This window comes from Desmodus rotundus, chromosome 2 (genome assembly GCF_022682495.2).
Source record: "Desmodus rotundus isolate HL8 chromosome 2, HLdesRot8A.1, whole genome shotgun sequence".
NCBI classification, from domain to species: domain Eukaryota; kingdom Metazoa; phylum Chordata; class Mammalia; order Chiroptera; family Phyllostomidae; genus Desmodus; species Desmodus rotundus.
The window spans coordinates 46,887,920-46,900,339 of record NC_071388.1 but is presented as its reverse complement, the minus strand read 5'-3'; the positions used below and the strand labels follow the sequence as shown (position 1 = coordinate 46,900,339).

At 39.5% G+C, this 12,420-nt stretch overlaps 1 protein-coding gene and 1 pseudogene across 1 annotated transcript in view; both read right to left on the bottom strand.

Moving 5' to 3' along the window:
* Positions 1 to 12,420, bottom strand: part of TPRG1 (tumor protein p63 regulated 1) — a 132,410-nt gene that overhangs the window by 36,718 nt on the left and 83,272 nt on the right. The window lies entirely within an intron of this gene.
* LOC112305284 (ORM1-like protein 2 pseudogene) lies at positions 9,781 to 10,233 on the bottom strand (annotated as a pseudogene).

Here is a 12,420-nt window from a genome sequence, read left to right as displayed (position 1 = left end):
TAGAGAAGCAAAAAAAATCCAAAAATAAGGAAAATTACATCTAATCCCACCTCCCAGAGATAATCACCCTTAATATTGTGTTGTAAATCCTGCAATTACAGAAGTTTAGCTCCCTTTTTGGAGCTCCTGCGCTGATGCTACAGAAAGCTTTTGAACAAATTACATCTTCTTGTTATATTCAAAATCAGGAAGAAAAAACAGGAAAAATATTTTCACATTTTTTAAAAAGTAAATTTGAGACGTAGTCATCAAGTCCTACAACATGCTTCAACACTGCTTGGTGTCTGGAGAATTAGAAAGCATCTGGGTTCTTTTAATGCCCGTCCTCCAGAAGCTCACCTGAAATGGCAGCCGTGGGGTCATAAAGGCACAGCCAGGGGTCTGGGCAGACTCTGTGGTAGCAGCCAGAGGGGTCTGCCATGCCCGTCATAAGCTTGTTCGGTGACCATGGCTTTAAACAATGTCCCTGGCTTCAGTGTGTCCACCTTCCAATCCACGTTTATCATTTTTACCCAGCTTCATTGTCAGGGTTGTTTTCAGGGTTAGTGATACACACATTTATGAACGCCCTTTGAGATAAACAAAGCACTCTGCCAACAAGAGGTAAATGTCAAAATCTCTAATAACTAAGGACTTGACTTCTGAGATGAAGGTTTTACCAAGGGGATAAAGGAGTCATGATAGATCCCCTTTGCAACACTAAACAATAAGTTAGTAGCAAAATCGTAATGAAAATACTGCTATAATATCCTACCTTTTATAGGTGTAGAATATGAAAAGTAATAATGATGATCATGGCAGATACTTATTCCCTTTGGAATCATATTGTCAAATACTTTGCAAATGATTTGCATAGCTTTTTCATGTTATCCTCAGAATAACCCTATGCAGGAATATATCATCTTACTTCACAGATAAGGAAACTCCATGAAATTTTATGAAGTGTTTTTACCTATAAACCAACCATTTCATTTGACTCATAGTCCCACTATTTGTTCTGTTTGGTTGGATGAAGAACTATGACCCAGAATGGCAGTTTGCCTAAGGTTCACAAAATTCTTACAAATCAGGTCTTGGTCTAGAACTGGGTCTACCTAGGGTTTTTTTCAACTAACCTGCAGCAGTCTTTGTGTTCAGACATACAATCATAGAATAATTCCCCATCAAGTTAACTCCTCAAATACCCCAAGGTTGGCACCTTGTGCTCCCTCTTTTAAGAAGTGGTTTATCTGACTTAGTTTCATCCTGGGTAACTCAAAAGACATCTGCAAAGGTTCTCCAAAATGACCTCATTTTAAACCTTTTCTGTAATCCAATTTGTGAAGCATAAGGAAATAATGGGGCATCACTAGTAAAATTTTGAGCACAGAGATGAATTGGTCAGTGTGGCATTTTAAGATAATCTGAGAGCCTTAAACTGAATGGGTCTGAGGACTGGTGAACACTGGAGGCAGTGAGATCTAATAATCTTTCAGTGTTTAATATTTATTTAGGACTGTCTTAGACACTGGATAGTCTCAATTAATTCTTACTATCCTAGGAAAGTACAGTATGTCTTCACTTAACATTGCCAATAGGTTCTGTGACTTTAGGTGAGACAAACCAATTAAACCAATTTTACCATAGGCTGATATAAACAAAAAGTCAAGTTCCTATGGCATCTCATCAACATTATAACAAAATGACATTGAGCAAAATGACATTATTCGAGGACCTGCTGTGCAGACTACCATCATCTTCATTTCATAGATAAAAAACCAAAGGAAAGGGAATATAAGAGACATTTCAAAAACTGTATAGTCACTAAAGGGCTGAATCTGAACTTAAGCCAACACAGAACGTCTGGATAGCCCAGGCTCTTAACCACTACAATGAAGCAAAGTCAGAAAACTACCATAATTATTGAAGTGAGAGGTCACAAACCCAAAGATCACAACAGCAGAAATGGAAAGGGTTAGGTGTGAAAAATGTGGCAAAAAGAGACTTGACAGAATTTGACAACCTGATTAGATTAGGGGAAAATAATAAGGAGCCAAAGATGACAGAATTTTCAAGCCTGAATAATTAGGAGGACACAAAGGCCATCCCCATAAATAAAAGCCTGCAGAAGAGAAGCAGGTTTGTTGGGGAAGCATGAGATAGGAGGAAGATGACAGGTTGAGTCTGAGATGCCTGCGGGGCATACAGGTGGAGACAGCCAAAGGGAAGAAATGCAGGTGTGGAGTGTTCCCCACCACTGAGCCCCCAGACTTTCTACAGGTCCAATCAGCTATTTTTAGCCTAGAGTTGTAGTCTTAGACTTGCCCTGCACATTGGTGAGTGACACAGGATAGAATTTTCCATAAATGCTTGGATTTGAGAAAAAATGCTCACACACAGGCCCAAGCATCCATAAACTCAGGCACCTCTTAACAAGCTGGATTTTTGTACAAAACCGTCTTAAGCTGCTTATTTTCCAAACTTAAGGTATTAGGCACACAAGTCAGTGGCTTGCGGATAGACACAGTAACAGCTGAGGAATTGTTTCCTTTCCACAGCAAGCTGTCCTTGTGAAGGTGAATGCTCCTGCGTGATAATGAAGTCTATTTAGCATTTGGGAAAGTGAAGGTTGGCTCAAAATGTTTTCCTCTGCCCAGGTTAGGCCTAAGAGGACCCATGAGCTGACTGAGGTGGGGAGAGAAAAGGAAGACAGAAGGGGACAATGGCGAGAAGTTCAAGACTGGCAGAGGAAAAAAGAGGAGGGGTACAGAAATCCAGGGTTCTTTACGCAGATGATGCTACGTCTCAGTTACTCAGGATTTGTGATCATGGCATTGAGTGGGTTTGCCCCTTCTTAAAAAATTAGCAAATAACACCCCAAATGATATGATGAATAGTATATAACTCTTCATGTTAGTCCTGTGTGGTATACTAGACATTCCTTTCCTCCTGTAATACATGTTGGCCTTTGGAGTTTTGCTCTGACTTCCCACTGCAATCTCACTGCAGATTTCAGAAAGAATTAACCAGAATACATAGGCTTTGCTAGCTCAGTTAATCACAAATAGAAGTGTCTGCTCCTTATACACAATATATTACTTGTTTTTAAAAAGTGAAGCAACTACATTATCGGTCCAAGTCTAAAAATTTTGAAATTTCACTTAGCTGAACTTTCAGTGAGTATACATACATGCATGTACACCCAGAAAGACCTCTCTCTAACTTCTCTCTCTCCTCTCCCCACGCTTTACCACTGTTTCTGATATAAACGTACTGTTAAAAATAAAAATGCTCATTTACATGGTTCGAAAATTGAGTGATAAAGCTACATATTTCATCATTGTGGACTTCATTTCTCTAAACCTTTTCCTACACTCCCACCTGAAATTTTTTTCCTTTAAAAATCATCAATTCAATTAACACAAATATATAAAAGATAAACATATCTGAGTTTTGCTTATGCTTCAAGAGTTGACTCTTCATTGAAAGTGCTCATATTTTAAGCAGTCATTGCAAAACCCCAGTGGTTTTTCTGGGCAACATCAACTGAGCATCTTCAATCAAAATAACCCTCGTGCTGACAGATACTGTGATGCCACAGCACTTAAAACAGTCAATCTACCAGCAGCAGCTCTGAATACTTCCTCTCTGAAATCATCAGCACCCAAAGCAAAGTTCTCACATATTAGAAACACTTTCCTGGAAAAATCACATTGCCCTTTGAACTGGCAGGGGCTCTAAGATATTTCTTGTTTCTTTTCTCATCCTGTCTACTGGTTTCCAGTTCCCCTCTCATTCCTGCTCACATCAGTCTATTATCACAATATTTGCAGATTAATACTTAAAAGAAGCATTTTAATAACTTTCAGCAAAGTATTGTCACATTCTTTTTAGAGAATCTTAAGTAGTTGGTGGTTATTTATAGGGAAATAACACATTACTTTTATTTGAATTTTAGAGAAATATGCAAACAAATTGAGTATTACCAATAAGTTAGTAAAACCTGATACTCTGACACAGAGAGTTCTGAGGTCTAATATTCAGTGACATGTATATTCACTTATAGATTCATGGAGCCCTGACTACAAAGACAGCCTTGTACTAGGAGTATAACCAGCAAATTGCTTACGATGGTGTTAGGACACAAAGTTAGACAAGCAATACTGTTGGGGTAAAAGAAGGTGGCAATTAATAACATTAGAGCTGAGTTTTCCTTTATAGGAAATAAGATTCTCAGACCAAGTTAAAAATCACAATTACATTTGTATATACATACTGCGATCAAGAACTTTGGGTAAGACTTCTTTTTTTCTCCAATGTTCTCAGTGCACAGTAGTCTAAAGCATTCTGGAAGTGCATGAGTAAGAAATCTATCTGACTAGATACAGTCTGGTATTTTTTTCATTTACCTGGAGCACCGAACACCTTTCTGATGTGTGTGATTCCATGCAACATGCTGTGCCTGATGTTCTCAGAGGGCCCTTCCATGCCTGACACAGGAAGGCTTCAGTGCTCTCACTAAGCGGATCCCTGCAGCACTGTGGGCCCACCTTTCATAGGTTTGGCAGGTCTCAGAAAGATTCACAGGACAAAGTCCACAGACACTTTCCACACTGCTTGTAAAGCCTGTCTTCTCCCAACAATGTGGCAACTAGTACTGCAGGAAGATAACCAAGATCATCTTAGGAAAAAATAAGGAATTAGAAATAGAAAGAAAAGATGGACGTGGGTGGGAGAAAGGCCAGAAGTTGTCTTCCTGTAGTTAATGGAAAAAAACACTGATCAAGAGCTAGGGTGCAGGAGTGGGACCATGCCAATGCTTATCCTTGTAACATATGTGTATCCATTTTTTTGTATTAAGTACCATTGATCTGTCCTTGCTTTTAAGATAATTCTGATTACAGAACCGGGGATGTGTCCAGTCTTCTTGTCTGTTGCAAAACATGAAAACGGCAAAGTAAATTTAAAGTGTTAACCTCTCCGTCCAGATCTTTGATTTATTTAACTTGAGATTTAGGTTTGTATCTGAGCTCTACAATTTACTAACTTTACTAACTCTGTGATCTGGACAAATAACTTCATCTCCCCACGCCTTACTTTGTGTATCTTTAAAAGAGGGAAATAATTTTTACCTCCCACGACTAGCAGGAGGATAAAATGAAACAATTGGTGTGACGACCTCCTGCCTCACTCAGTTTTAACAAACGTCTGTGGAATGAGTGAGTGATTGTTGCCGCTGAACATTCCGCACTGTGAAAATATATTCTCTCTTGGCTTCCATGGCTCTATCCGATATTATGTTTAAGGAAATTGTTGAAAATGTCAATTTTATTGTCAGTAAACTCTAACTGTATTCAGTTACTCTATTAAAACATATTCTTAAAAAAGTACTCTAATTTCATAGCATCAAAATTTCCAACAATCATATTATAAGAAAATCTTATTTTGCTTATTCATTTCTATTATGGCTATAAAATAAATGATTAGTTGGCTTTTTCTGAAGAAAAAACAAAACAAAACCAGGAAGTCAGCTTGAAGATATTCCCTCTCCTAAACTCTGAAAGAAGCTGACAATTCATTGAATGGACCTGAATAAATTATTATCATTCCATTAGATCTAAGTTGTCCCATTGCATTAAAAGATAAGCACAAACATGAGGCACAGGTAACTGAGGTTTGATATAGAAATGAAAACGAACAGTCAAGGAACTCCGAAGCCTTTAATACTTAATACATAAACCTGATAATTTAAGTTATGGGCAAGGTAACTCGGACCCAATACATTATTAGTTCACCTTGCGAGGGGTTGACTTAAAGTTTCCTTTTTAGATATGCATGGTTTACTCAGTAATAATAACAAAAGAGAACCACAAAAATTCCACACGCACAGCATCACTCCCTCCAAACCAGCCCCAGCATGCCAGGTTGCAGTGCACTTAAACCCACACACCAAGAGTTTAACTTGAGCTTGGCTGGGGAACTTGGATGGGACTTTCACTATTCAGAGACAGAAAATATTAATTATCATCAAATCTGTCATTATCTTCCCATCCCCCCTCCCCATCCTCATCTCGCCTCTCTCACCCTTTCTCCTTGCAGCCAGCAAAATGAGAAGCAGTGATTTGCAGAGGAGATTGTGGTTTTACTCAAAAAGAAAAGGGGCCGGCTGTGTACATCTATTCAAAGTAATCAAAACAAGGAGATGAGAGAGGTATTCTTTGCAGTGCCCCAAGGCGATTTTGTAGAAAATCCAGAAAACATGATTTCATTAAAGCACCTACAAAATAAAAGTAAAGAGAAAGAGGGGGAAAGGAGAGAGGGAGTCAGACTGAGACAGATAGAAGGGATGGATTAAGAGAGGGAGAAAGAAAACTAATGAGAGGAGATAGAAAGAAGTGAGACAAAAACAGGAGGCAGAAAACCACGTGTTTAATGCCCTCTCCCCTACTCCCTCTTCCTTCTGAACTGCGTGTCTGGGCAGATAAAGCTAATAAGAGAGTGCGTAGACGCAGCAAGCAGAGTTGGCCGGCAGGCTGAAAAAACAGACGAACTCCTGCCTACAAGATAAGACTTCAGGAGCGCCTGGATGACCCACTGCCCAAAATAACACCATCTCACCCACTGGCTGATGTCAAAAATTCCACTGTTTGTGCTTCATTTATTTTGGAAAGGTCTGTGATGCCTACTGACACTGCCCTGGGTTAGGGAATGCTTTCAACCTATTTGCAAACATTTATAATATCCGTGATTTTCAAGGTCTCGCCTGGATGCTGGTTTGTACCCAGGGGTAAGAGAAAAAAATATGTAAAAACACTATATTCCTTAGCATAATAGGAGTCAAATCAGAAAGCTAAACTCATTGACGACAAAATCAATTAGCCCTCAGTCCACGTGAAACCCAAGTTTACAATGAACATTTAGTTTGTATTAGAAGTTAAGGAAGATGAAAAATACCAATTATACTTTGATTTTATATTTATAAAACTGTATGTGTTGCATAATTAAGATAATTAGGCAGTATCCCAAAAATACACACAAACACACATATACAATCATACACACATAACTCCACAATAATACAACTCCAGGGTTGTTTGGCCCAGGAGCTAAGTGACATTTTAAAAAACCAATTCCTTTCCATCTTTCTGCTTTGCTGTCCTCCACATTTCACCTTAGTTCCCCTCATGGTAGCAAGATGGGTAAAGCTGTATGAGCTTTTACAGGCAGACCCAACAATGTAGAGACCTCCTTCTGTTTTTCAAAAAAGCAATGAAAAAAAAAAAAAACCACAACATTACCTTGAGTTTTTCTGGAAAACTTTCACTTATGTAAGAAGCAATATTACTTAGTGGTTTAGAAGCACAGACTTTGGAGCCAGACCCCTGGGTTTGAATCTAGCTCTGTCACTTACTAGCTGTGTTTCCTTGGACCAGTTACTTAACCTCTCTGTTCATCAGTTTCCTCACTTGTAAAATGAAGTCAACAGTAATATTTACCTCATAGGATGCTATCTCAATTGAAACAGCATCTGGGTCATAGTAAGTCCTATTACATGTTAGCTATCAGGCCTGAATTGGGTTACACTCAGGCCTGAAGCATTAACTTGCAAGGGAGAGAGTTTACCAATCACTCATCTCCTGAATCTGGAGATTGTTTCCCCTGAGTCATATAACTTCTCAGAAGAGAGTTGATGCATAAATAAAACTGGTTCTGGCTAAAATGGAAGAAGGGGGCAAGTGGTTGTTGTGTAGGCAACCAACATTGTGTGCTACATGTACCCCATCCGTTAGTCTTTATTACAACCCTAGCATCCCCATATTACAGAGAAACTCTAAGACTCAAAGTAGTTAACTTGCCCACAGTAAGGGAAACAGCAATGGCAGGAGTGGTGCTTCAAACCAGGCTGTTTGCAAGTCTTGTGTTCTCTCCACTGGGATGGCCGCTTCATTTGAATGGAAGGGCTTCTACAAGTCTCCATTTGCACAGCTTCCCTTTAGCCTTATGGAGTTGCGTGCAGGAAGGATTTGGGAGCTCATCTCTGTATCACAGCTAAGGGGAGTAGAGAAATGGAAGGAGTGGGTGAGAAAGACAAAAGCAGCTATAAGTTCTTCACTTCTTACTATTTGTGAACGTATTAAATGAACAGTGTCTGAGTCTCCTCTCACTCATGACAGACTTTTTTTTCTCACAATTTAAAGGACATTAAAAGTATCTTAGTTGCTTACAAGTAAGAAAGCAGTGATATGGATTTTGATGCACTTTTGGTCGACCTTTACTCATTTTTCTAATATTACCTGGGATAATAGGTCTTACCAAGTTTTTTTCTTCTTATATTAGTTTTTGCGCTTTATATTTTACCAAGAAATCATCTGTTTCCTCTTAGATGCCAAATATTTTCCCACAAATTTGTATGTGGTATTCTCTTATGATTATTTTAAGTTTTTCTCTAACACTGGTTTTACTTTTTTCCTCATTCCTAATTTCATCTATTTCTGCCTAATATTAGTGATATTAGTGACTAATAATATTCTACCTTCATATTAAAAATACTTTTATCTTCCTTGTTTTGCCTTAGAATGAATCAGGTTTTAGATTATTTGTTTATTGCACTAACTTCTACCTTTATTTTTTATTAATTTCTATTTCCTTATTTTATTTTATTGTAATGCTCTTCCTCTATTTTATGAGTACTAGGTAATTTTTAAGTAGTTTCTTTTCTGCAATGCACATAAGAAAAGCTTTGCTGACTAGACCACATTTCCTTTTAGTGTTTACTTTATCCCACGGGCATTACATTTTCCCAGCTAATCTATTATTTCAAGTATAACATTCCTACTTTAAAAAAACTTTTTCTCCTATACTATGCTAGGCTAGAGTGTCCCAAAACTAAGTAAGACTCAGCCCATCATATGAAATATTTTACAGTCTAGCATGGAGATAGTCCTGTACAGAGCTGATGCGGATGTGAGATTTACATTAACAGCAAAATGCCCAAGTAGCAAAAGACAAGGTGTAGTAATACCACTAGTTCCTCCCCTTCTCTGCAACAGGAATTCCACCCAACCACAGAGGTAAGAGGAAGTGGCTACGGATCCAGCTCAGAGATCTTCCAGATAAAAAGTTGTGATCCACCAGAGTATTCTTACTCTTTGTCTGAGATTTCTTCTTCTAATTCATTTGCCCAGCTGAAGGGCTGAATCCAGTTTACTCTTTCACTCAAACATTCCCCTCTGTAACTTTCCATCAACACCTCCTTAGAGAGGGAATTCCCTCTCTGTCCTGTTCCATCCAAAGTCTCAAAATACAGGTTGACGAGTCTCTACACATAACCTGCACTAGTAGACAGGGAGGCCTGCCTCTGTGTGATGAATCAGCTTATGTCATTTCTCCTCCGAACGAGATGAATTCCTTTGTTTTTGTTCTTGATCCAGTGAGGGTTTTCTTTTCCTTCATTTTTTGGGGGAAAAATTGCCTTTATTGTAAGGAAAATACACAGCCAAACAGAGGTGGAAGAGGATGGGGGTAAAAGATATGGCAAAACTTAATCACCAAACAAGCTATTCAAACATGGTCTCCTGCTGTGGAGGAGGGTGGATTGCCACTTACTTCCCCTGCCTTTCCTGGTTCAGAGAAGCCTGCTCCTAGCAGGGGTAGGCCCAGGGAGCCCCATTTTCCAGTATGTTCTCTTCCTGGGAGTTTGGGAATGGTTGTGTACTTCTCAGGCTTTCAAGATGCAAAGAAAATATGAAGAAGAGAAGATGCTACTACCTTTTGTTCCAGGGTCATCTCCAGCCCCATCCCTTAGTACCTGGTGCCGAAGAGCTGAATCCCATGGAATTGGGGCAACTTAGGCAACAGTATGCTGAGCAATGAGGCTGGGTAGATGAGGAAGTGAGCATCATCATACTTGGTGCAGAAACTGGCTAGGAGATAGAGTACCTAAGTACAAAAGGAGAGGTGCTGAGGAATTTGCAGAAAGAGGTAAACTGGAGCCCATAATCCATCTGTTCAGAGTGTGTCAGTAGTAAACCTTTGCTCGGTCAGGGATCTCAAAGGGTATTCTTTTCACCGCATGTCGAAGATCTACATTGCCAAGCTATGGATGACGGTGGTCAGGCAGGGTTCAGACAACAGGAATGACAAGTAGAACCACATGCAGCAGTCCCACCAAGATGATGCAGGCCAGCCAGATGTCCTGGCTACTCATCATTCAAGTTCAGGGTTTACTCCCCTATGTACCACCCACACATTCATCCCGCCAGCTTCAGAACCTGGTCGGCTAGGGGCGCAGGGCTCCAGTGAGGTTTTTCATACTACCTTTCATTGAACACTTACTATGTATCAGACATTGTATTAAACTATATATATATATATTATAATATATATAGTATATACATAATGTAATTTAAAACACAACAAAACCTTTTATTTATTTTTTATTGTTGTTCAAGTACAGTTGTCTCCATTTTCACCCCACCATACCCCCTCACCCCACCTATCCCCACCTCCCACCCTTGAACCTACCCCCTTTGGCTTTGTCCATGTGTCCTTTATACAGCAACAACTCTTGACACAAGTAAAATTATGTCATTCCACAGGTGAAAAAATAAACTGTAGAGAGGCTATATAACTTACACAAGTTAAGAAGAATTCCCCCACATAGAAAGTGGTGAAGCTACAATTTCAAGGTAGGTTCATCTAACTCCAAAGGCAATGCTCTTAACCACTAGGCTATAACTGCTTCTTCCTGCACCGTAATCATGTTGCAAAATATATTACAGAACATCGATTTCCTGAAACCTGCAGATTTACCAGGTGTGTCCTCTGCGATCAACTGAATCATACATAGGAATGTTGAACAGGTCAGAACAGGGCCTCACTATAGGCTGCCAAGGACTGTCCTCCACTATGCTAACTGTCCACCCTCTGGGCAGTGATTGGCAAACTAGGGCCTGTGGCTAAATCTGGCTCATTTCCTGTCTTTTTTTTTTTAATAGTCATTGGAACACAGCCTCACCCATTCATTTATATATTGTCTATGGTTGCTTTCACACTGTAACAGCAGAGCTGAGTAGTTGTGAGAAACACTGTATGGCCCGTAAAGTCTAATACATTTACAACCTATTCCTGTAGAGAAAACATTTGCTGACTTTCAGCCTAGAACATACCTTACCTCAAATACATCTTGAAAGGTTTGACTTGAAGAATCTTATTGTTTTATATTCAGTACATACTTCCTAAGAACACAGAGCATAGGTGCTGGCACTTTTCCTCCTCCATGTTACCACAGCTAGCCTTATTTAAGTAGCAATGGGCTATAACAAGATGGACAGAAACAGGCATTGCTCATAGCATCATTTACCATGTTACTGAGAGGAGACATTATGGGTCTGGACGAGCAATCTGCTCAGCTTATAAACCAGTCTGCTTTCCAGCAACAGCTTCCACCCCTTTTCCTGGGCCAGAAGACCCAGGGCTATGACAGTGCACACTCCTCCTGACCTCTGGACCCCTGAGGTTCTCTCTCAACCCAGGGGAGCAGAAACCACTCCCCAAATGTTCATCTTGGGAACAGTAAATCTAATGATCCAAGCATAGGTTATCTAGGCCGCTCATGGCTCCTGAGTCATGGAGTAACAGAATTATATTAACTCTACAATGAGAGAGTGTCAGGGAAAGAAAAGACACCGATTTTATATCAAGTGACCAAGTGTACAAGGGAGACACAGTGGTAGAGATCTTTGATATGAGTGAATATCCTCTGTGAAGAGGATCAGTCAGCCTGGAGACACACATCTGAGAAAGCACATGGTTTACTCTTCATAAATCTGAAAACATATTTATGGATATGAAGAAGTAGGCTTCTATGTGGCTACAGTGAGTTCCCCATTTCTGAACATGTTGGGACAGACACCAGTAAGCCATTTGCCAACCCATATAATAGTGATTCCAACGTAAAGTATGGAATTGAACTAGAAAAGATGTAATTTTCTAGTGTATGGATCAATGCTGCCTATACTCCTAACACATTTTCTCTTTAACTAGCCCATGCATCAATTGTTTTCTAACAAGTGATCTCCCTAATTCATTCACTTTTAGCACTGCAAGCCGATACACTGCCATTTATTTGGCGTTCAATGCTCTGTACACCGGTCAAATGTGCACCCACTGCAAAGTCTTAATGAGTGAAACAGCTTGATTTGGGGAGGCTTGAGTCACCAACAAAAAAAGACATTAAAAAACAGCACTTTCTTCTAATAGAATTGAGTTATGGTTGTTTTACCACTCAACCTCTTCATCCTACTCTCTGCATTCCTTTTTCCACGAAACTGCCAGACCACCCAAATTAATTCCTCTCCTTTCTTTGTTTTCTGAAACATGAATGTGGTTTTAAAATTCCTCTTAGATCCTAGGGTATGAGGTGTGCTCATACATGTGTAT